This window comes from Trichosurus vulpecula, chromosome 9 (genome assembly GCF_011100635.1).
Source record: "Trichosurus vulpecula isolate mTriVul1 chromosome 9, mTriVul1.pri, whole genome shotgun sequence".
Lineage (NCBI taxonomy): Eukaryota > Metazoa > Chordata > Mammalia > Diprotodontia > Phalangeridae > Trichosurus > Trichosurus vulpecula.
This window is the reverse complement of record NC_050581.1, coordinates 68,190,242-68,214,896: the sequence shown is the minus strand read 5'-3', so window position 1 is coordinate 68,214,896 and position 24,655 is coordinate 68,190,242.

The following is a 24,655-nucleotide window of genomic DNA, read 5'->3' as shown; positions in this document are numbered from 1 at the left end:
TTTGTAAAATATCAGAAAAGAGAGGAAAAACTACATTGTAAAAAGCATTTCCTGTTGTGTTTATAACCCAGGAGAGTAGTTTTCGAAGGGATTTTTGATCCAGGTTATGCTTGAAATGTACATTTATAGTACTATACACAGGGTTTATATTGAATGTGACCTTTGATTTTGTTTCCAGATCTAGCATTCCTCTCCTTAAGCTTCATTCTTTTATTGTGTAGTATAAGAAATACATTCAAACTGCATTTGTATCTAGCAAAAAAGAAAAGGAAAGATATTTATTTTTAATTAGCCAAATGCTTGATTTTGTTACTTGATAATGATAAATATTTTTTAGTTTAAATATTTAAGCTGAAGAAATCGGTAAATATGGAGGAGTAAAAGGAATCAGTACAAGTCATTTCTTTCCCATAACCATAACAACAAAAATCAAGAAAGAGCACTAAAACAAGTGATATTTAGGAAATCCAAAGGAAAAACATAGTGGATCATTGTTCCAACTCAAAAAGGGACAGAGAGAGTCAGAAGATAAAATGGACTGTTTGATTACATATTTTTAAATTTCTCAGGTATCTTGCACAAAACAAAACCAAAGTAGCTAAAATTAGAAAGGAAAGAGTTAACTGGGAAAAAAAACTTGGCAGCAAGATTCAGTGATAAAGATCTCATTTCCAAGATATGGAACTTATTTAAATTCATAAGAACAAGAGGCATTCCCCATTAGATAAATGATCAAAGGATGTGACTATCTGTTCTCAAAGCAAGAAATATAAGTCATTTCTTACAATATAAAAAAGTTCCAAATCACTAAAATTTATAGAAATTCAGATTAAAACGAACACGAGGTTCCATCTAACACTGAGCAGACTGGAAAAGGTGACGACAAAAAAAGAAAATGATACATGTTGCAGGGGCTGGGAAAGAATAGACATAGTAATGTCCTATTCATGGGAGCTATGAATTGATACAGTCATTCTGGAAAGCAATTTAGAACTACGCCAAAAATAAAAAGTCACCAATTGGCTTAGTAATGCCACTACTAGGCCTATAACCCAACAAAGGAAAAGGAAGAGTATCCATAAATAGAAATATATTTAAAGGCAACAAATTGGAAACAAAGGGGGTACTAGTCAACTGTGGAATGGCTGAGTATATCATGGTATAGGAACATAATGAAATATTATTGCCTTGTAAGAAATGATGAATAGGACAATTTCAGAGAAACCTGGTAAGACTTACATATGATGATTAAGACAGAAATAAGCAGAACCAGGAGGACAATTTACATAATAACAACAGTGTAAAAGAAACAACTTTGAAAGACTAAAGAACTCTAATAAATGAAAGGATCAACCATAATTCCAATGGGGTGATGATATATATACATATGTATATGTACGTATATAATACATATATAATGCTATTCACCTGCCTCTCCAACAACTAGCACCTCTAAGCACTTACTAATTTTTTTTCTGAAATAAAGTGAAACAAATTACATTTATATAAATTCTCAACAGTAATCAATACCATATATAAATATACTAATTTTTTTGAAATAAAGTGAATTGAATTACATTTATGTAAATTCTCAACAGTAATCAATATCACATTTTATATCCAAGAAACAAGTTATTTAGGGAGAAAAGAACAAACTAAAAGGAAAATAAAAAATATCTTTTCAAAAAAACAAATAAAAGAATGGGAGGAAGGAAAATACAGGCTATATCCCTGTCAGTTATCTCTCTGAAGACTTATACTTCACGTACCTGTGAGTAGTTTGGGCTAGGATAAAATAAAAGGAAAAAATAAATGATGGAATGGGAACAAAACAAATAAAGAAGACTTTAGCTAAGAATTTCTTATGAACAAGTATCACTCCTTTCATTTCAAAGTCTGGGGCTGAGCCACATTTGCATTGCTGCATTTCTTTTCATTGCCTAGACTCAGATCATTTCCTCATTTATCATTTCCATACACATGGTATTGTGGAAAAAGGATGATGCATAGCCTTCCATTGATCAGCTTGCATTCAGAATTACCTTCCAAATTTTTAGTATATACCAAGGTGAATAAATGATTACAAACCTATCAGGCTTCCACTTAATAGTACACTCAGAAAAAGGTTAGTGAAATTGATTTCTTAAATTTTTTTTTTACCTCAACAAGAAAGTCATGATCTCTGCAGTTACACTGTCCACCCACCTCAATGCTTTCACCTGCATTGGCCAAAAGTTACACTTCACTGAGAACATGTTTTGTTTCTCTACCCTTTTCTAATCCATTTTGACTATAGTTGTAGTTACAGTAGTAATAGTGTGTGTGGGTATATGATTACCATGTATTGGGGCTTGATGAATATAAAGCCACATTATCTGTGAACAAAACAAAATGGAGAGACTTCACTATCTTTAGGGAATCCCTGAATATGACATTCTCCAATGATAATGACAAACAACTCAGGCAATGAGTTATGTAACAACTTGATCATTAGGCAGCATGGTCCATGGGAAAAAAGTGCCAGATGTGGAGTCAGAAGATCTGGGTTCCAATTCCAGCTGAATTACTTATCAACTGGGTGATCTTGGACAAGTCAACTAAATTCTCTAATGACAATCCCTTATCTGTAAATTAATGGTGTTGAACTAGATGGCCTCTCATTTTAGCTCTAAATATATGATCTTGTGATATTTCTCCTTGCTTTATGCTTCCCTTGATACTGATATTCAGAGGGTCATTCAACAAAATTATTTCTATGGTTGCATGTATTAAGGAAACCTTTAAGATATTAACATATCCATGAAAAAATCAACCTGCTATATAATTCTGGAAATGCTAGCAAAAGCACCAAGAGAAAGGAAACAAAGACACAAAGATAGGTAAAAAGGAGATAAAACTATTCCTATTTGCTGACTATATGATAGCATACTTGGAAAATTCTAGTGAGACAACAAATTGATTGAGACAGTTGATATTGATTGATACAATAAACAGCTTTAGCAACGTTTGAGTTAAATACTAAAAAGTCAAGTTTTTCTATGTAATTATAATAAGCAACAGTAGAAAGGGAAATCCCCTTCGACTTAACAAAAATGCATAAGTATCTTGGAGATCAACCTACCAAAGCACACAAAAGACTTGTATAGAATCAGTTACAAAGTGTTCCTTAAGGAAAAAAAAGAACAACTTAAATAGGTGAAAGAATTTCAGTGCTCGTGGCTAGGCCATGCCAATATAATAAAAATGAAAAGTTTGAGTTTCTTTTTCTTATGTAATATGTATTTTTGATGCATTATCAGAAAGAAATAAAAAAGGAAGTAGACCACCCATGAAGAAAGAGCATGGGTTAACAGATGGAGAATATTGCGCTAATATTCATAGGATGTTAAAAGACACAAAAGAATGCATTACAGAGGATCCAAGGAATGAGTTAGCGTCTCTATGCAGGAGTGTGGGAGGACACGGACAAGAGTTACAAGGAATGACGTGGTATTTCTACCACTGAAATGATGATTCACCTTAATGAGACCCTGGGTCCACCAAAGCAATGAAGCATTTAACTAACGAACAAAATGAGCAGCTGACTCACTACAGCATTGACAATGTAGGAGTCGTAGCTATTTTTATTTTTTAAAAGAAAAGATTTACTAAAAAGGCATAGCAAGAACAGCTGATCCAAAAACTTCCCCACAAAAGGGAAGCACACTGCTTATTTGCACTCACAAAGTCCCTTGGAAGAGTGGGTTCAAACTTAAACTCTACAGGTATTGAAACAGGATCTTATCTTTTGATGGTTTTGCCCCCTTACAAAGAAGAAGGGGATATCGTCAGTGTGCCCCAACTTGACATAAAAAGCTGCTACTCATAGAGCACTTTCCGCATAGTAAACCATCCTCCAGCTGATCACTGGCTTGCTTTGGTTTTCTTTCATTTTCCTTGACTTCCCTGACACTGCCTTTTTCTCACCTTTTGATGACAATCTGTGTTCTCATCACTAGCATCACTGCTTCTGGACTTCACTCCTTGATTTCAGTCTTGCTTCAACCTTTGGGTTTACATGATTGCCACTGCTTTCTGCTATCTCTCCTCTATTTGCGTAATGGTCAGCTACCTCCCCTATGCAAAGCACAGTTGGTAGCCTGTTCATTAAATCTTGCCTGTCTGAAAACAGTTGCCTAGATAAGTGAGGCAAGGATGTTTTCACAACAAATTGTTTGCCCATTAAGCTTCCATTCCACTTCCATCACACAACTACAGAAGTTGTCTGTAGATGACAAGTGAGCCATTCTTTGCTATTATTATTACATATTACACGGATTAACATCAGAGGATCAAAAGACCTATTGAAAAAAATTTACAGTAACATTTATATACTGACAGCAACACATTTTTATGTCCTTTGGTTGCCTTCAAATAAATGAAGAAAAAGAGTTTGATTTTTTACCCCATACTTTTCCCACTGAACCTGTTTTTCCCAAAAAACTTGACCTATAACTGCTGAAGTCAAGGCTACTCTGAGCACTGCTAAAGAAATGACAGAATCACAGAATTTAGAGTTGATGAGGATCTCAATGGTCATATATAAAGGGTAATTTATACCTGGAAAAGAATCATACTACAATATACCCACAAAGTGGTTTTTGAGCTGTTGCTTGAAGTCCTCCAATGAAAAAGATCAAGGATGATAGATTTAGAACCAGAAGAGACCTCAGAGATCATTTAGAACAATTCTCTCTTTTTTGCATGAGGAGTCGGAGTCAAAAGGGGTTAAATGACTTGACCAAGATCACATAGGTATTAAGTGGCAGAGCAAGAACTTGAATCCAGGTCCTCAGACTCTAAATTCAATAGCATTTTTGCTGTGTCCTGCTGCCACTTCTGTACAGCCAAGAAATTTTGATGTTGTAGTTTTGTTGTTTTATAACATCAAGCCTAAGGGATTCAAAAGCTCATGACTAAAGAATAACGTTTCCTACTAAGATGCTCCATATCTCAGATCCAGGTATTTTCACTGGCTTTTCCCCATACCTGGGGTACTCTCCCTCCTCGTCTTCATCTTTTGGCTTCCCCTACATCCTTCACATTCTATCTAAATCTCATCTTCTAAAGGAAGATTTGCCTGATCTCCTTCCCTTAATTCTATTACATTCCCTCTGTTGATTATCTCCCATTTATCCTGTTTTTAGCTTGTTCGTAGATAGTGTTTTTGTAGATTGTTTCCTCCATTACATTGTGAACTCCGTGATAGCAGGGACTGTCTTTTGTCTTGTTTTATAACCAATATACTTAGCACAGTGCCTGAAACAGAGTAGGAGCACAATAAATGTTTACTGACTGACTGGGAGAAAAGAAGTCCTCTGTAGATTTTTCTCTAACGTTTGAATTAATTTATCCTTTTTTCCCGTGTCTTAATACAGCCTCTTCACTCCTCAGCAGAAGACTTCAAGTTCGACGGTACTAGGCATATTCTAGCTGGGGAAAAGATTACTTAGGTCTTTAAACTGTCCCTGATTTCCAGAAATGACTAATTGTTCCTACTGAGCTGGGAACATTAATGAAGGCATCTTTTGATGTAGTAAATATTCACACAAAAGAATGCCATAAAGAATTGATAGCGAAATTAGTCAACATTCTTGCATTTGCTTTCCAAGAAATGAAATACATTCTGAGTTGGGCTTGACTCTGAAACAGAAGCCATGATTAATGATGATGTTTAAGCCTCCAGCTAAGAAAGAATAACATATCAAAGCAGACACAGGGTTGTTTGCAAAATTATAAACAAAGAAATAAATGTAGTTTCTACCTTTAAAAAAAAGGACTAGTCATTTTTGCCTCCTTTGAAAGGGTTAAGCATTTCTGATTAGCTTTTGGGTCATGTACCACACTTTGAGTGCCTAAGCTTAAAGACACACTTCATTGAACTCCATCTAGTGAAAGCTTCATGCTTATGAAGGTGTTACTCTTGATTGCTTTTCATCTGGGCAACAGAACGATTTGGTTGGAGGCTGACATTGATTAAGTGCAAGAGAACCGTGTTTTACTGTGACAGCTGCTAGGCCTCTGTCAACAAATCAATGTTGTTTTTTTTTCTCTCTTCTCTTCGTCTTCTTAACTCTCCCGTTAGCATCCCACTGTTGCCAGAGATGAAAAACATCTCTATAACTATCTAGTGATTGACCACTTTCTGATTTGCCAATCACACAAAATGTTTTGATGTAAAAAAAGACTGACCTTTTATTCTAAAGCACATTTTGTGGGTTCCATCATGCATTTCTCTGGAATAGTGGAACGACTGGGGTGGCTACTGGTTCCAAAATTGGGAATCAATAAAAAATACATCTATCTACAAAGGGCTGTGTTCCTTCTGTCCTTCTCCTTTACCTGAATACTTGAGTGGGAAAGAAAAATTCATTTTGTCATTCATTATTTCATTCCTTTTTTGGTGAGTCTTCACTATAGGTCTGTCATGGCAGACATATTCATTAATATCACTGTTGTGTTTGACTATAGTTCTAATTCCTCTCATAATTCATTTAGTTCTATATTTTCCCTTTTGCTTATATTTCTGTTAGTTTTAATCGAAACTGAGAGAGAGACATTGAAATATCATTATGTTTGTTTGTAATAGGCAGGTCATGATAAAGAGTAGGCTTAAATGTCCTCATTTGTTCCATGAGACAGAACGAGCAACCCAGGTCTGAGCAATGTGGTGGGGCACAGCAAGGCAGAGAGTCAGAGTTGCTCAGTGAAAAGAGATCCAAATTTGGAATCAGAGGTATTGATTTCAAATTCTTCTATCTATCTGACCTTATCTTCATTCCTTTACTTTTCTGGTCTGTTTCCTTATCTTTAAAATGAGGGGCCTGAACTAAATAAAAATGATAATGATACTGGCATTTACATATAACATTAAGGTTAACAAAGCACTATATAAATATTTCATTCATTAAGAGCAACTCTGGGAAGTTGCAACAACGTTGCTAGCAGCTGCTGAGGCTGTGTAAGACCAATAACACCAGCACACAGGAGAGCTGCTAGCACAGGTTTTTTGATCTGCTTTTCTAAGGAAAACAACTTTAAAGGGTTTACAATCTCACTTTAATTAAACACACACACACACACACACACACACACACACACACATATAAATTACATAAATACAGCAAAATAACACAAATCAGCAGACAGACTTCTAGCTGTCTGTCCAAGGCATTACATTCATAGTTACTAGAGAGAGAGAGAAGCACCAACATCTGGGTTTTTCAAAGCCAGGGGGCTCCAATGGCTACCCAGAGTCTTGTCTGGTCAAATCACAGGACACTCTTCCAAGTGAGTGAGCCCCCAAACAAAATGCTAACCTCAGAGTATACATGCACTTCTTCATGGTCAGAGTCCTTCACACCTCTCCAGAGTTTCACACCTCTCATGGCCTAATTAGCAAAAGGGTGTGGGCTTTTCTACAAAGGCAAGACTCCATCAAAGGCATTCCATTGCCTTAGTGCTGAGAAATACTCCAAAACAAAAGACAACAAAAAGTCCCACTGTGCTTGCCCTTACAGAAGTGGATACTATTCTTATCTCTACTTTACAGATGAGGAAACTGAGACAAATAGAGGTTAAGTGATTTACCCATGGTCACATAAATAATACGTATCTGAGGCAGGATTTGAACTCAGATCTTCCTAGCTCTAGGACCAGCACTCAACTGCACCAGTTAACTGTCTCCTTAAGTAACCTCTAAGATTCCTTCTAGGTCCCACCAAGACAGAAGTTCTTTACTTTTTTTTTTTTGTTTAATGGACCTCTTTGGCAGTCTGGTGAAGGTTACAGGTCCCTTATCAGAGTACTATTATTATTCCTACATTCATATTTGAAGAAAATACTAGATCTCAGTTGAAGGTTAATTAAAAATGTATTTTCCCATACTAGTTCACATTCTGCCTGAAAGACCCCAGCTCAAGAATCCTTGCTCTAAGAAGACTTCTAAAATTCAATGTCTAGTATAGATTCCTATGATCCTAGATGTCAAAAGAAGATATTTGAATTCTTAGCCTAACTCTAAGCACTTGATGAAAGAATTCAGATATCTAGGAACAGAAGTACTGGAAGATAGCAAAGAACAACACGGGATTTTTATCAGCCTTGTGGTTAAAACCAGGCTGCATGACCCTGAGCAATTCATTTGGACATCCCAGTGACCCAAGCAATTCTCTAAGGCTATACATTGCCTTGCTGAAAGATGTTTTATTGGCATTGGGAGAGGGGGCTTTTTGCCAGAGAGTTTGCTGTACTGAGGAGATCATAGGTCCCAACAACAACAACAGTTAAAACAGAGGTCAGAAATGAGAAGATATAGTTTCTCTCCTCATCTAAGCCATTGTCTATCCTGTGTGACCTAGACATGAGTTACAGAACTAGTCTATAGCTATATTTCTACCCAGCCCAATGAGAATAGAATACTGACCTTGGTATGAATAAGTCACTCAATGAGGTATAAAAATAGAAATATTTAAAGCAAAAGGATGCTTCATGTAGAAGGTATACGTGTGTGTATGTGTATATGTATGTAAATGCACATATGTATTTACATGTGTGTGTATATGTATGTGTACATGCATATTTTTTCCTTTTGATTTAGATATAGTACATATGAATCACAGCTAAAATCAAGTCTTTCCTAGCATCCTGCATGAACCTCAAGATTTACTTTGCTCTTTCCATTTTCTCTCACCTCTGGGATAGGAAAAAACAGGATCCCAAGGCTCTCAGTGAAAAATTGTCACATCCTTGATAACTCAGAAGTATCACTTTTGAGTACCATAAGATATTCCTTCTCTTCACAATCTGGGGGTAGTCACAGTTCATCTTAACCTCTTGTAAGCTTTAAGAATTAAAAAAGGGAACAAAGCTTGAATTTCTGATATAATGTAGGAACTATCAACTCAGAGCAAAGTGGGTAGTGCTAACCCTTTCAAAGGCTGCAAGGAAATAAAGTAGTTTCTAGAACAATCTCTCAAGAAATAAAAATAAATAAATAAATATGTGAAGGAGCTGAGATTTTGAAAGCTTGTAGAACTCCTGATATTATGACTCGATCCGTCAATGTAGATCCCAACCTGCTTACAGCTCTCATACCTTCGTAATACTAGATAGAATCTGCATAGTACTTTAAGGTTTCAAAAGCATTTAAAACTCTATTTTTTATCTTCACTACAACCTCATTTTTATATTATTAGACTGTGAATTCCGTGAGAAGAGGGACTGTCTTTCATCTTTTTTTATTGCATCCCCAGACAGGCACAGTGCCTGTCGCATAGTAGGAGGTGCTTAATAAATGTTTATTGATTGGCTGGCTAACCAAGGCAGACAAAAACTTTCCCAGAATTATACAGTTATTAAGTGTTTGAAGCAAGATTTGAAATCAGGTCTTCCTGACTTCATGCCCAGAGCTCCATCCACTATGTCACCTACCTCTGTAAGTAAATCCTGTTAAGTTGTTTGAGCCATACAGATGTTGTAACTTGCCCATAGTCACATATCTAGTAAGTGTCAGAGATGAGCTCAATCTTTTCTTGACTCTAAGACTAATACTCTGTTCGCTATTCCATAAAACATTAGAGGTAAATTTAGGTGGCTTACGAATCATTTCATCCTATGATATCTCAAAGGCATCTTCAATATAGGATTATAGGATTGCAGGTTTTAGAGCTAAAAGGGACCTTAAAGGTCATTTGGTTCAATCTTTTCCTCTTTTAGGTGAGGAAACTGGGGCCCAAAATTGTTTAGTGATTTATACAAGATGACACAAGTTACAAGTAGCATAGTCAGGATTTACATTCAGATATTTTACATTCGGATCCAGCGTTTTTCCTATTATGCTGTGTCCCATGAAATACCTCATATTACAAAGGAAGTAGAGAATATCCTTTTGTTTAACCTAGAGAATAAGAAAGAAGTAATAGGTGAAATAGCAGAGGCTAAAGTGAAAAGATTTGAGGAGGTGGTGTTGTAGAGTAAAGGCAGGGACACACCTGAGCTCTTCTCCAAACCCCTCCAAGTACCTTTAAATAATGACTCTAAACAAGTTCTATAGTGGCAGAACCCACAAAAGATGGAGTGAAACAATGTTCTAGCCCAAGACAAAAGGTTGGCAAGAAAAGTCTGTTGTGAAAGGATGAGAGAGGAACATGGTCCAGCACAGGCCATGTAAACACAGACTGGGCCCCAGAAAACCTGAAGCAGGTCTCATAATGACTGAATCAGCAGTGGTAGCAGTGGTAGTTTCCAGACTTCTCAGCCCATAGAAGGTAAAGTAATCAGACAATGGGTCAGAAGGAGATTTATAGGTGTCCCTTTGATGGCACCAGGGGCAGGACTCTGTTGCATTGCATATATTTAGATCTGGGTCACAGTCCTGGGTCTTAGTCCCAGTGCAAGGAGGAGCACAGCATATTTTTCCACTACAGGGGAGCATGGACCCTGGTCACTGTTCCAGAGTTGAAAAGAGTTCTTGTGGTTGCCCTCAAACCAGGACACAGTACAAGAGAGTAGTAAACACACCTCTCCCTAGATCATACCACCTTGGAAGAACCAAAAACTTACAGGTACCCAGAATTACCTCTGAAAACAGTTGTACAAAAAACCTGAAGTTTGGAACAGTGCCTGCTACACTTGGGAAGTAGAGGCCCACTTTAGCATAGAATTAAGAGTCAAGAAATAGATTGTAAAATGAGCAAAAAACAGAAAAAATCTGACCATAGAAAGTTAGACCAAAAGGAAGATCAAAACACACACAACAAAGTCAAAATTTCTGCATCCAAATCCTCACAGAAAAACATGAATTGGTCTCAGGCCATGGAAGAGCTCAAAAAGGATTTTAAAAATCAAGTAAGGGAGGTAGAGGAAAATTGGGAAGAGAAATGAGAGTGATGCAAGAAAATAATGAAAAAGGAGTCAATAGCTTGGTAAAGGAGGAACAAAAAATACTGAAGAAAGTATCACCTTAAAAATGGAATAGGTCAAATGGTAAAAGAGGCGCAAAAATCCAATGAAGAGAAGAATGTCTTGAAAAGCACAATTTACCAAATGGAAAAAGATATACACAAACTCACTGAAGAACACTCCTTAAAAAGTACGATGGGCCAAATGGAAAAGGAGGTACAAAAGCTCACTGAAGAAAATAATTCTTTAAAAGTTCGAATTGGGTGAATGGAAGCTAATGACATCAAGAAACAATCAAACAAAATTAAAAGAATGAAAATATAGAAGAAAATGTGACATATCTCATTGGAAAAACCACTGACATGGAAAATAGATACAAGAGAGATAATTTAAAAATTATTAAACTACCTGAAAGCCATGATAAAAAAGAGCCTAGACATCATCTTTCAAGACATCATCAAGGAAAACTTTCCTGAACCAGAGGGCAAAATTGAAATTGAAAGAATCCAGCTATCACCTCCTGAAAGAGATACCAAAATGAAAACTTCCAGGAATATTATAGCCAAATTCCAGATCTCCCAGACCAGGGAGAAAATACTGCAAGTGGTGAAAAAGGAACACTTCAAATATCATAGAGCCACAATCAGAATAACACAAGATTTAGAAGCTTCTACACTAAAAGACAGAAGGTCTTGGGACATGATATTCCAGAGGGCAAAGGAGCTAGGATTACAACTCACAATCACCTACCCAGTGAAACCGAGTATAATCCTTCAGGGGAAAAAACTGACATTCAATGAAAAGACGACTTTTTAAGGGTTCCTGATGCTTAAAGACCAGAGCTGAACAGAAAATTTGACTTTCAAATACAAGATGCAAAAGAAGCATAAAAAGATAAAGAGGGAAGAGAAATAATAAGGGATTCAATAAGGTTAAAGTATGGGAAAATGACATTTATAATTCCTAAAAACTTTCCCATTATTAGGGCTGTTAGAAGGAGTATGCATAGACAGAAAGCAGAGATGTGAGCTGAATTTGATGGTATGATTATCTTAAAAAATTAAATTATGAGATGAAAAAGAGAAATACATTGGGAGGAGGGGAAAGGGAGAGGTAGAATGGGATAAATTATCTGACATTAAAGAGGTCTAAAAAAGATTTTGCAGTGGATGGTAGAAATGGTGGAATGAGGAGGGGAGCACATGAACCTTAATCTCATCAGAAGTGTCTCAAAGAAGGACTAATACACACATTCAGTTGGATATAGAAATATGTCTTACCATACAGGAAAATAGGAAGGGAAGGGGATGACAGAAGTTGGGGCAGGGAGGTTGAAGCTAATAGAAGGGATGGCAGTTTGGGGGAGATAAAATAAGAAGCAAAACAGTGGACAGGGTAAAAGGAAAGAGACAGAGGGAGAGGAGAGAGAGAGAGAGAGGGAGAGAGAGAGAAACAGAGAGAGAGAGAGAGAGAGAGAGAGAGAGAGAGAGAGAGAAATAGAGAGAGAGAGAGAAGGATAAACAGGGAAAATAAGATGGAGGGAAATATGTAGTTGGTAATCATTACTGTAGAAAAAAATTTACAGTGAGTTTCTCTGATAAAGACTTCATTTCTCAAAGGTATAGCAACTGAGTCAAATTTATAGAAATAAGAGATATTCCTCCACTGACAAATGGTCAAAGGATATGAACAAGTAGTTTTCAGACAAAGCAATCAAAGCTATCTATAGTCATATTTTTTAAAATGCTCTAAATCACTATTGATGAGAGAAATCCAAATTAAAACAGCTCTGGGCTTCTACTTCACACCTGTCAGACTGTCTTATAAGAAAAGGAAAATGACAAATGTTGAAGGGGATGTTGGAAAATTAAAACACTAATATACTCTTGTTGAAGTTGTATACTAATTTAACCATTCTGGAGACCAATTTGGAACTATTCCCAAAGGGCTATAAAACTATGCATACCTTTGATCAAGCAATCACTACTGGGCCTGTATCCCAAAGAGAATCCCAAGAAAAGGGACAGGATCTATGTGTACAAAACTATTTATTGCAGCTCTTTTCAGTGGTGGCAAAGAATTGGAAATTGAGAGGACGTCCATCAATTGAGGAATGGCTGAACAAGGTGACATATATGACTGTGATGGAATACTATTGTACTTTAAGAAAAACATGGAAAAACTTACATGAACTGATGCAAAGTAAAGTAAGCAGAAGCAGAGCATTGTACATAGTAATAGCATGTATGGTGATATACTATGAATAACTTAGCAATTCTCAGTAATACAATGACCCAAGATAATTCTGTAGGAGTTATAATTAAAGGTTCTGTTCATCTCCAGAGAAAGAACTGATAGAGTCTGAATGCAGATCAAAGACACTATTTCTATATTTTTCTTGGTGGGTTTTATCTATTTTTTTTTCACAGAATGACTTAACATGGAAATGCATTTTCCATGACTACACGTTATATATCCTATGTCAAATTGCTTGTCACCTCAATGGTGGAGAAGAGGAAAGAGCGAGAAAACATGTAATTCATAATTTGAAAAAAACAATATTAACATTATTTTATATGTAATTGGGAAAAAATAAAATATTACATAAGATTAGAGTAAAAAGATTTGAGAGGAAGGCAGAGTAATGAACGTGATCTCTAATAGAAAGGAACTAATCTGATAAGCATGAGAGGAGAGCTCGAAGTTGCTTTAATTGGCAACTCCCTAATTATTAGTGATCTAGAACATTTTTCTTAAGAATTCTGATCAATGCAGACCAACCATAATTTCAGGAGACAGAGGATGAAGAATGCTAACAACCTACTGACACAGTGATAATAAATATGTAGCAGCATGTTAGGGGCGCTCTGGACCTGGGCCCCCCGAGAGGGTAGTGAGACGCCAGGGAGTCTGGACCTGCTGACGTGGCAATGCCTGTATGGCTTCTGCCACCTCAGTACCGGGGCGGCTCTTACTGGAGGGGCTCCACCCTCGGGGAGGAACTGGGGAGGAGCCAACCCGGAACACCCCGGGGAGGAGATAAGGCGTGCCCCAGAGAGTGTGGGAGGAATTTATGGGATATCTGTGGAATTTCTGGGACACCATGAAATAAAGCTGCTGCTTGTCCATTCCGGTGTACTGCCTGGTGATTCTCCTCTCGCATCCCCCGAGGAGCCGGAGACGTCCGAAGGCCCGAGGGCAGGGTAAGTGGTAGGCGGTGGTCGGCGGGGTCGGGGTGCAGCCCCCGACAGCAGCATATACATATTTTTGGACACAAGTATCTCTTTTTCTCGACTCTGCCTATTTGTAAGTTGTCCCTCTTCTGGCCCCTACTGTGGGTAGGAGAAGTAAAAGAAACAGAAAAAAAAATTATTATTTATGGAAAAGAAAAATAATAAAAGAATGTAAACTCTTTGAGGGCAAGGACTGGTTTTACTTTTTATCCAGCACTTAGCATAGCATCAGTATAAAATAAGTGCTTAATAAAAGTTTGTTGATTGATTGAAAAAAAAAGAAAAGGAAAAATGTTGTCTGCCTGAAGAAGTTATCTATGTTAACTAAAGCAGTGTTTTTGTGCTACTAAATAGTTTCCCAAAACTGCATGGTCTGTGTCTCTGAAAATCCAAGGGATATAGTTATAACTAAGAGGGGGCTTTTAGCCCCTCATTTGAAAAGGCTGCTTTATGTCACTCCAGTTTAGCAACTGAATTTGTCCTTACTTCAGAAACTTAGGGCAAGCAAGTTAAGAGCAAAGAGTTAAAATATGAGAACTAAGTAGATCCATCTTGTCGTAAAAGACCAAAAATAGAAAATAAACAACAGTTATAGTAGTGGCAGAAATGAAAAGATTGTTCTCATTTGATAGCATGCCAATACAAAGAACTAAGGCTTTTTCTGTTCTAAAGGCATCTCTGTGGCCACTTTCAGAACCTTTCCTCCAAATTCTTCCCCAATCTATTTCTTCACCAGCTGAATAGTCTAAGACTCTTATGTGTTCAAGGGGACTTTTTAGATTAATGTGTGCCATTGTCGTGTAAAGGCAAGAGGGAATTTTTAAATTATCTGGGTTTGTACAGTATGGACTATTATTTTGAGTTCAAACTGTGCATTTTGTTCATTTAGTTGCTCTCTTTCCTTATTACTTTCTGGGTGGGAAAATTTCCCAACCTGACAGAAATACAAATTCAATTAGAGCAAAAACAAATGTGACTGTTAGTGCTATACATGCCACTACAACAAATGCCACACCACTAAGGAGAAGGGAAGTAGAGCAGTTGACAGAAAAAGAATGAGAGAGGAGTCTTTTAGGTCTTGGGGATTTTCTACCCATCCTCCCCCCCCCCGCCCCACCATCTTCAGAGATCTTTAAGGAACTTCTATCTGTTTCCTCTCTGACATAAAGGAAATTTACCCAGAGTTGTCAGTCATTTAGCTTTTGTATTAAAGTGGGTCTCAATTTTCCATTAAATCCAGGAACCAAGAAAAGGAACATTAAACATTAAATGCCAAGCCCAGCTTTCCTCAAGTGAATAGCCTGTCATGGAGGGCATGAGCCCCAGACATATTTTTTTTTCTTGTATCTAAAATGATAGGTTCCAATAGACATCAAACTCAATATGATTCAAAAGTATAATCCAAAACAAAACAAAAAAGCTAAGGCAACCTTCATCTCAATCCTATGATTTCAGTCCTATCATTGTTCATTGTAAACTGTCAGAGGGCAATGGTCTGAGATACTAAATCATTTCAGGGAGCTGCAGAGACCTCTATTAAAAATGGTTTCTTCTGTAACATTGATTGATCTCTATACATGGACAATTAGAATCAAATCAAAGAGGATTCTAGGTATAAATGGTATGAATGAGAACAGTCCCTAGAAAATTATTATTTCTAACAAAGTTTAGGACTGAAAGAGTATCCTTCATTGGGAGAAATTCTCAAAACCGAGTTTTCCAAAAATCAGATCACAAGGTGGTGGTCATTAGGTGAGAATTCCTATTGGTAGGGAGTGTTCTACTGATGAGGAGATTTTATGAAAGAGAACTTATGAAATGAGGGGGATGGCATGAATGGAGAAAAGAAAGAGTCATAGAACTGCATGAATAAGGAAATGTAGGGATCATTAAGCTTAGCCTCTGGAGATTCCTGGCAAGACCCTAAGCAATGAACAGAAAGACAAACTTGAGGAGCAAGTAATGAAAGTTGGGTTGTCAGGACTAAGATTGAACAGAAAAGGAGTAGAGTTCAAGAAAAATCCTGATGATCTTGGAACCCTATCAAGACACAAACTGAAGCCTGTCCTCCTAAGAAGTAGAAAATCTTCATTCTCATCACTTGATGCACAACGTCCTCAGTCTGACTGCCCAAGAACTGAGAGATCATTTCCTTGTTTCTAAATCATTATTCCCAAAAAAGGATTCTCTCCATTTCCTGAACAGGACTGAGATTCATTGTATAAGACTGTACTCATTTCTGTATGGGTACAAAAAATGTTATTACAACATCATTCTTCTACTAGTCCTTTACAATGTTTCATAACTTAATTGAATTCTTTTCTTCTGAAACGTATTTCTCTTGTATGATCTGTCAATAGAGCATGCATTGGACTGGGGCTTGGGCTGTAAGTTGGATAATTGATTTCTGTTGTTTTGGCATGCTTTCTGTTGTGTCTGATTCTTCATGACCCATTTGGGGTTTTCTTGGCAAAGATACTGGAGTGGTTTGCCATTTTTTTCTCCATTTTATTTTGTAGATGAGGCTGAAACAAATAGTATTAAGTGACTTGCCCGAAGTCATACAACTAGTAATTTCTGAGGCCTGTTTCCAATTCATGGAGATGAGTCTTCCTGATTCCAGGCTCAGTACTCTATCCGCTGTGTCACATAGTTGCCTGGATGATTGATTACCCCATTCTGAATCTAGGTGGGGGCGGGGAGCGGAGTTCCAGAGGTAAATTATAATGAGGAAGCTCAATGTTATATTTGCAGTTTATATGACAGTTACACAACTACTTTTGATATCTTGGAATGTCATGGAATAGGAAAAATATGAAGACTGAATTAACTCTAGGCCCCTAGCTAACAGAAATGATTCCATGTTTGACCACTGATTGACCTGCCTATGTACCAGCAAATTACAATGTACACATACTGTTTTAGTAAGCTTCATTTAGGCAATGAATCAAAGTTCTCTTGATCATAACCAGTTTAGCAAACATCAGTTTATCCATATATGCAATGTTAGCAATCTTTCTTAATCACAATGCCTTTTGTAGCCAATAAAGAAGGGTGGGGAGAGCAGACCAGGCTACCTTTGATTGACTGCCCATAAGATCCCCATTTGATCCCTGTGGATCTGTCCACAACAACAATCAGATTTAGGGACAGAGATCTGGGCTCTTGCTCAAGCTACACAGCCCCCAATATGCCTATACACCTCGTGTGTTTGCCCTTAGGATTATAGGACTGGTGGACTTCATACTTTATCACCTATGAGTAATATTTTGCCTTATCTGTGATCTTTTGAGCACTTGTACTCCTTCTTGGTATCTCACCCACAATCTCCTCATAGAAACACATTTCATGATATAACCTTTAAAAAAGACTTTCACAAATGTAATGCATTAATTACACATTCATAGAACATTCTTCTTCCATGTTTATATATGATAGGTTTTGTTTATTGAGATCCATTTTATTTAGAAGTGGATTGAGTTCATCAAAGTCACACACCTAGCTTTTTCTTGGAAAAGCTGGGACTTTTAACTCCTCTCCTTTTGAATTTTTTCCACGACATTCATTTGAAAAACATTGAATCTCTATTGTGTTTCGAGAATTTTACTACTAAAGCGCTCTGGGAATGATACACATACAGAGAGAGAGAGAGAGGGAGAGAGAGGGAGAGAGAGAGATCATAGAAGTTTACCTGAAGCAGCTTACCATCTAAAAGTCATTAGCATCAAGCTGTTTGCAATTGTTATTGTAATTTTTGTCCTAATCACTGTTTTATGAAAATGTAATATGAAAACCTGCCCCTTTCCCTGCAGGAAGGAGGCAATTTTTCCCTATTTTAATTATTTAGTCAATTATAGTAATGTCTTCATTTCTAGCTGTCACTTGATGGCTATACTTCCATACTGAGCAATCTGTACTTTTACAAAATTAATCACATCCTGATTCAAAGCTCTCATAAATTACTGCTCTTCCCCCTTTGAGTCCTTGTCAGTCTCCACTTCCACTGTTTGGCATGGCCTTACTATGCTCCTCCCTCATATAGTGACAGGTTGTTTGTCTTGCTCTCATAAATTAAGTTCTCTAAAACCATTCCTCTCTACATACCATAAATGGTTTCTCCTGTTCCTTGGTGCCATGGTGGTAGTCCTATGTATCTTTCCATAGGGAGTTAGAAAGTGGAGCTCCTGATACTGGGGAAAATGACAAGCCAACATTGTTTTCTAACCAAAGTTTTGGAACAATTTAGTGTATTACACTAACCTAGAACATTAAGGCAGGAGCAGTCTGACCATAAGTCCTATGATCCCTTTTCCTGCCTTTTTCTTTGTAGTCTCATTAATACAAGAGATGTTTCCATAAAAGCAGAAAAAACTTCAGCAATTGTTTTATATATACATATATGCATATATATGCATGTATAAGTACATATATATATATAATCATAACTAGCATAGACTATTAGACCTTAAGGAAACTAAGTTCAATATGTGTACCAGTTTTTTGCACTAATTCTTAAAATTATAAACTTTATTACCATAAACAACACAAATCAAATAAACATGAAAACAACGTACACAATTTTACCCCAAAATATTTGCTTTTCGCAAATGAATTAACAAATGAAAATGCTTGCATGCTAAATTTCATTGCAAGCCTATGATGACCTTACTATCGATAGATCTGTTTTCCTTTCTTCCTTTCTTCTTTTCTTTGTGCTTAAAAAATAACTACAGTTGCAGTCATTGTGAATACTATTATGCTCACATTATCTCATCTAGGTCTTTCCATATTTCTTTGCATGCTTCATAGTCACTAACATTACCACACATTTGCAGAACAAAGTACAGGAGAGTGACATTTATTACACATTTTTATATGTTTGTTTTTTTCCACTGTCCACCTTGTAGGTAAATTATAACCAGAACCCAAATTTTTCTTTGACTTAGTTTGTCATCTAACCTTGAAACTGTTACTTATGTAAAAATAACCCTTGAATTTTCTTGAATTTCCATCTCTAATATCCTTTCACATCAGTAATATTTTCTATTACTCAATAATGCTTTTTATTGATATGTTTTGTTAAAAACATCACTTACTTCCCTTCAACTCGTGTCTTAATATCTTATAAAGAACAGTTAAACAAGCTTTCTATCATAGTGATTGTGATTGACAGTATTTGGTATTTTCCTTTTTTTTCTTATAGTTTACCATTTGAGAGCAGAAAAGGAACATGTGTGCTTATACTTTAATCTCTATGAACCAACACTGTCCTTTTGGTTTGATCTGAGAATTGTCTTTAGTCCATTCTTAATTCACATCTTTGTAGACAGTTTGTATAAAGCTTTTTGGTTCTGTTTATTTTTTCATCCAATAGTAGTTCATATAATTCTTCCCATATTTTTCTGACTTACTCATATTCATCATTCCTTACTGCATAACACTGCTCCATTGCAATTATATATCCCAATTTATTCAGCCATTCCCTAATGATGGGCAGATAGTTTGTTCCAGCTTTTTGCTATTGCAGATAGTGAATATTTTCATATTCCTGGGATCTTCCGCTTATCATTATCGTCTCTGGAATATAAACCTACTAGTGGGATCACTGGATCAAAAGATGTAACAATTTGGTATCTCTTTTTACAATTTTAATTCCAAATTGTTTTCTAGAATAGTTAGACCAATTCACAACTCCACCAGGTATGAATTAGTGTGACTGTCTCATAACATATCCTTTCCAACACAAACTCTTCCCATCTCAATCAATTTGATGGTTGTGAAGTGATACCTCAGGGTTCTTTTACTTTACATTACTTTATCAGGGATTTTCAACATCTTAATGTGGTTTTTCATAGTATACCTTTCATCTTTTAGAAGTTGTTTGTCTATAATTTTTGGGCACTTTTCTATTGGAAAATAACTGAGGCATCAAATTTTTGTCAATTCTCTATAAATTTTGGATGTCAGAGTGTCAAAAGAGATCCTTGTTGACAAGATTTTTCTGCTCATTCTGCATCTTTTCTCATTCTGGTTGGATTGACTTTGACAAAGCAAAAGTTGTTTAAAATTTAATATAATTGAGCTCATCTATATTCTCTTTCATAATATTTCTATCCAGAATTATATCAATTATTTCTCTAGCCACAACTGTGAAATATATAATCTTCCTTTTTGTTTTTTATCACCTTACTTTTATACTTAAATCACTTGAAATTTATTATGGTCTTTGATAAAGATGTTGACCTAACCCTATTTCCCATTCAACTACCTCCCTTTTCCCCACCATCCTCTGGTGTTCATATTGAATATTACAGTGTTCCACATATTTGCTTCCAGGTCTTTCTTTATTCTATCTAGTAGATACTTGAAATTCATTTACTTATTACTAGATAGCAATATTATTTCATCATTTTGAATTGCTACTAGGTAACCCACACTGTAATTATCAAGGTCATCTGAACACATCATTATCACTAATGAATGGGTCTAACACTGGATAGCAGGTTATTGGCAATAACACCAGCATGTACAATTTTCTGACCAACACTCAAACTGTGTAGAGTTGTTATTAAAATTGTCTATATCCCACTTTTGATTCTGACAATCAGACAGCTTCTTAGAGTATGTCTTGAGCAGGCAGTGGTGGGGAGGGGAAGATCAGCAATAAAATTTTCTAAGACCTTGCACCATGGAATCTACACTGACATTCCAGCTTTTTCTTTCTTTCTCCACACCCCCCTCCTTTTTTTGGACTGGCTGTATGATTTCATTGGAATAGGAAATTCTCAAGTGAGCAAACTCCCTCTGCCAATGTAGATTGCAATTATCTCTGCTACTTGTACTCTTCTTACAGCACAAATTATTTAGATAATTTGCCCAAAGTCATGTGTGGGATTTGAATGTAGGACTTCCTGACCCTGGAGTCAACTCTGTATTCACTATACCATGGCTTACTGCCTATTTCTGTCTCTCTCCACTGTGACAGATAAATGATTTCTTCTCAAAGCCTATTGGGAAAATCACTTTATATCTCTGTTTTAAGTTTTTCTAAGCTTTATTTCAATGCACTTTAAAAGTTTTGTTGAGACAGAGATGGTTTGCACCACTCTAAGTTCTGTGTTAGAAGCAAGTTTATATCTAATCGTGAATGAGATGGTTGTCAAGAGACCATTGTATGCAAATTGGGAATAACATAGACTAATGTAAAAGGCAAAGATTTAAAATTGCAAGGTGAAAATTTTGTTTTATCCTAGAAAACCTAAGTATAAACTAATTGTCTCATTTCCATCTTCCTATGGGCAGAATGTTTTTTTTAAAGCAAGGAAAGAGAACTAAGAAAAGCCAGAGGCATCCAAGAACTCCTACAGTTGAGAGACTATGAGTAAATGACAACCAGTATGGGTCTTTTAATTCTGTGAAAGTGGTAATTAGATCCTTATTACTAAAAAATAAACACAAGTTGTTTTGTGGATTAGTGAAACCAATCTAACACTGCACCCACCTGTATACGAACCCAGAGGGACTTTGTATTTGGAGAGAAATACTCAGGGTAAGGATAAAGAAGAACTCAACTTAATATCAGGGGTAAGGTAGAGTGGAATAGAGGTGAAATAAGCATTCACAACAGTTAATATCATTTACTTAGTTTCTTACTGTACTTAAATATTTCTATTTCTTTAACATTTTGTTATTTGTCACTGTTTTAAAATATAATTAACATCAAAAAGATTGTACATTGTGATCAGATAAGATTTATAGTAAAATAGAATTTTAATATTAGAAAAACTATAAAGATAATAAATTACTTTAATTTAAAACACTAAAATCAAGTGATTAAATGAGTAGAATAAGCTTATGACAAGATGTAATACCCATTCCTGTTAAATACTCCAGGAGACATCAGAATTAATGGATCTTTACTTAATATTGTAAACAATGTATAAAAAACAGCATCCAATATTATAAGTAATGGGGATAAACTGGAGGTCTTTCCATCAGACCAGGAGCAAAGATTCCCATTATTATCACTACTATATTATAGAGAGCTAGTAATGCTAATCACAACAAGAAAAATTAACTATAAGAATAAGTACAGACAAATAGGAAACAAAATTATTGGTTTTGAAATCATATGATAATCTAAGGCAGGGGTGGGGAACCTGTGACCTCGAGGCCACATGTGACCTTCTAGGTGGGTAAGTACAGCCTTTTTACTGAGTACAAGTTTTACAGAACAAAACTTTTTATTAAGGGGATTTGCTCTGTGAAGTTTGGATTCAGTCAGGACCTAGAGTGCCACATGTGGCCTTGAGGCTGCAGGTTCCCCACCCCAGTCTAGGGAATCCTAGAAATCTAATGAAAAATCAATTGAAATAATAAACTTCAGCAAAGTAGCAAGACATTGAAAAGTGACATAACTCTGGCTTTTTTATATATTTACAACAAACTTCAGTGGGGCAAGAAGAGATAGAAGAGAAATTTCATTCACGGTTACCAAATATGAAAAGGGTTTTCTTCTAAAAAGAATAAATCCGAGCTATCAATAATCATACAAAAATGTTCCAAATTATTAATAAGATAAATACAAATTAAAACAACTCTGAAGTTCCACCTCACAACTATTAATTTAGCGAAAGTGACAAAAGTTAAAATGCCAGTTGTTGGAAAGACTATGGAAACTCATCAGTTGATTAGTTAACCAAGAATTTGTTAAAGTTTTGCTGTATCCTGGGCAACTGTGCTAAATACTCGGTACACAAAGAAAGGAAAATACATGATGCCTATGCTCAATAACTTCACATTCTAATGAGAGAAACAACATCTACACAACTAAGTACATACATGATATATACAATGGAAATGTAAAGTAATCCCAGAAGGAAGCCAGTAAGGGGAGATAATTAAATGGGAAAGCCCTCTTGAAGAATGCAGGATTTGAGCTGAGTCTTGAAAGAGGCCAAGGAAGCCAGAAGATAGAGGTAAGGAAGACTTCAAGGAATGGAAGACAGTAAGTGAAAAAGAGAGGAAAGAGATGAAATATCCTTGCAAGGAGTGGTGAGGGAGCCAGTGTAGCTCCAATATGTGGAGGAGAAATGGGTAAGAAGACTGGAAAGGTAGGAAAAGGCCAAGCTACAAAGGGTTTTCAAAGTCAAACAGAGTATTTTGTATATGATGTTGGAAGTAACAGGGAGATAAAGGGGTTTATTCAATAGGGGTTGAAGGAAAAGGTCACATGGTCAGATCTGCACTTTACAAAAATCAATCTGGCAGCAACATGAAGGATGGAGTGGAGCAGGTAAAGACTTCACACAAGAATCAGCTGAAAGGGCATTGCCCATTCCCCAATGTATTAGTGGTAAAAGGATATAAACATATAATTCTCAAAAGGATGGAAAATTATTAACAAACTTATGAGAGAATGTCCCAAATCAGTAATAACAACAGAAATGTAAATAAAACACTCTGAATTTTTACCACACTTCCAACAAATTGGCAAGAATTAGAAAAAATGAGAATAGTCAATGTTGGAGGGGTTGTGAAGAGACAAGCATAAAATTTCATGAACTGTGATTTAATATTACCATTCTGGAAAGAAATTTAGAATTATGTAAATAAAGTGATTAAAATATCCATGTCCATTGTCCCAGAAATCATACTTTTAAGCATATAACCTAAGGAGGACATTGATAAAAAAGAAAGGCATTATAAGCAACAAAATATTTCTAGCAACGCTTTTTGTGGTGGCAACAAACAGGAAGCAAAACAGATATTTATTGACTCAAGAATGGCTGAAAAAACTGGTGCATGAATGTGGTGGAATATCACCATAAGCCATGATGGATTTGATGAATACAGAGAAACATGCAAAGATATATTTGAACTGATGCAAAATGAAGTAAGCAGAACCAAGAGAATAATATAGTAGTGACTATAACAATGTAAATGGAAAGAACTATGAAACAATTTTTAAATGTTGTGAAACTACAAAAATTAAGCTTAGCTACAAAGAAGAGACATCCTTGCCTAACTCCATTGCAAATTTAGATGGTTCCAGGGTGTAGAACACTGCATATAATGTCAGATTTAGTTTTTATAGTGTGTTGATCGGTTTTGCTGAAATTTCTTCTCTTTCCTATTTTTTTTGACTTTTTTAAAAAATCTGTGTTGTAAGGGTTGGCTCACTGAAAGTTGGAGAGAGAGGGATGCAAGGAGAAACTTAGGCAACATAAGAGCAAAGATATCAATTTTTTAAGAAAGGAGGCTATTGTAATAATCCGGGCATAAGATTATGAAAGCCTGCCCTGAACTAAGAAGGGAACTGCGTAATAGAAAAGTAGAGATTGTGGAGCCTGGGGAATGGACAAGAGGCATGGGAAAAGGAGCAAACTAGAGGATTGCGTTGGTAAATAAGGTGGAACTTTCTTGCTGTTTTAGAATAATAAATTAATTAAGTGTCTTTGATTGAGCCTTACTAGGTGCAA